Source organism: Triticum dicoccoides, chromosome 5A (genome assembly GCF_002162155.2).
Source record: "Triticum dicoccoides isolate Atlit2015 ecotype Zavitan chromosome 5A, WEW_v2.0, whole genome shotgun sequence".
In the NCBI taxonomy this organism is placed as follows: Eukaryota; Viridiplantae; Streptophyta; class Magnoliopsida; order Poales; family Poaceae; genus Triticum; species Triticum dicoccoides.
The window spans coordinates 559365067-559367223 of NC_041388.1; positions in this window are offsets into that span (position 1 = coordinate 559365067).

Sequence of the window (2157 nt, forward strand, 5' to 3'; positions counted from 1 at the left end):
GATTTGAGGGTTGGTGCCGCAACCACTAGTCATTGACATAACCCAGGGGCAAATCATCAAACCCTATGTAAAGTGGGGCAAATGATCCAAATCCTCGTGATTGTTCATAGAATACCTTGTTTGGTTTCCCTTTTAATGCTTGTTGTGATTTGTGTTCGCCTTTTACATGATAAAGAAATCAGTCTTCGCTCTGTTTTGATACTACCATATGAAATTTTTTCCAGTAGCCTTCGTCATGTCAATTCCGTTTGTCTTCTCCCATCGGTAATTAAGCAACATGCCCAACTCTTGGCCACAATGACTATTATGAAACTCTTTTTTGCGGACTTGGATGTGTCATGTGGATCACTGTGTGAGTATGATGTTTGGCTGGGTATGCACTAGATAATATCTGATGTTTATACTGTGGTAGTTCGGATCTCATTTTCTGTCAGTTCTCCAGTTTTTTTCAGTACATACCATAATATCGGGTGTTTTTTTGTTGCATTCCTGAGTTTTATGTGGCACAATAGTAATTAATTCTTTTTCATAGATTTTATGTGCCATTAGTCCTGCAATAACACCCTTTTATAGAGAATCTAATACTATATGGCAGTATGGCTTTTGTGTTACATGTCAGTCACCATGGTCATGCGGGGTTCCTTGCTATTCTCTTTATCCCATGTATGTACACTATAGTTAGTCAGTCACCATAGTCCACCACCAGCAGAGCTAAGGTTACTAGTTAAAGATCAACGTTGATAAGATGCGAGCACAGTAGAACCATTCTCTCTTTATTAGGTGAAGCTGCTGGACAACATATCAAATTCGCCATAAGGTCTCCTTATCGCCTATTGCATGTGACGATGGTGTGGATCTCCTTTACCTTGCGACAACCTTTGGATGCCAAGTTCCTGAATTTCCCTTCTCAGATAGAAGACTAACTAGAGCTGATTACCAAGCTTTGATAGAACTGATGCGGAACAGGTTAGCTGGTTGCTAGCTAGAAGCAAATTTCTGGCCACGCCTCTATATTAGAATTAGATGATGATAATTGACCAACCCATTTCGCTCATTTAGAAGGTCCAAAAGCTAGAGCGCAGCTTCCTTTAGGGCGGTTCAGATGTGGTCAGGGGTAAGAGAGACTCCAACGCGCAGACCCAAAAGGACGCTTGTTTTGTTCGTTTTTTGTATGTTTGGGTCGGTGTGTCTGCTTCCTTTCGCATTTGGGTTGGTAGTGCGCCCCCAGGGTTCCTTCCCCGTTCCCCTCCCGAGTCGCCCCACGCGCGACCGGGAGGAAACCCTAGCCGCCGCCAGCCGGGTCCCCCCTCCCTATTCCCCTCTCCCCTCGCCGCCGCCCGAGGGCGTGGCCAGGCGAAGCCTGGTCGTCGTTGGCGGAGGCGGGGAGTCCTTGTCCCCTCTCGCGTCGAGCTCGGGGTGGGCCGAGGCCGGCGGGTCGGGGAGCCCCGCTTGACGGCGGGCGCGGCAGCGCGGCGGCGCGCTGGTGCAGTGGCGGTGGCGTGGCGGCAGCGTGACGGGCGTCGTGTGGGGGGCGTGCTTGGGGGCGGGATGCGGTGGCGGTTCGACCGGATCTGGCCCTCCGGGCAACGCGGGCCGTGGGCGGCGCGGCTACGGGCGGCCTCCTCTGCCTTGGCCATCCTGGCTGGGGGAGGTGGCGGCGCAGGTGCGGTGGTGTGTGCGGCGGCGCAAGTGGTGCGACCGGTGCGCTGGCCGATCTGGTGGCTGCGTGCCCTGCGGATTCAATGCCTGGAGTCTGGCGGGCGGCGTGGGATGGGCAGTGGCCTGGTGTGGCTGCTGCTCCGGCCGTGAGGGTTCCACGGTAGCTTGGCAAGTCGGCTGCGGCGGCGGCTGGCATGTTTCGGCGTCGGTTCGTCCGTAGGCGGCGTGCGGCGGCCTTCGATTCCTCTCCCCGTCGCCCGCGATCCACTTCCGTTGATGGACTGGGCTTTTCCCAGCCGTGGTCCATCGCCCGTCTCGCGCCCGGCAGCAGGACTGCGCCCGTCTCGCGCCCGACAGCAGGACCGCACCCGTCTCGCGTCCGGCAGCAGGACCGCGGCCGTCTCGCGCCCGGCAGCAGGACCGCGGCCGTCTCGCGCCCGGCAGCAGGACCGCGGCCGTCTCGTGCTCGGTAGCAGGACCGTGGCCGTCTCGCGCCCG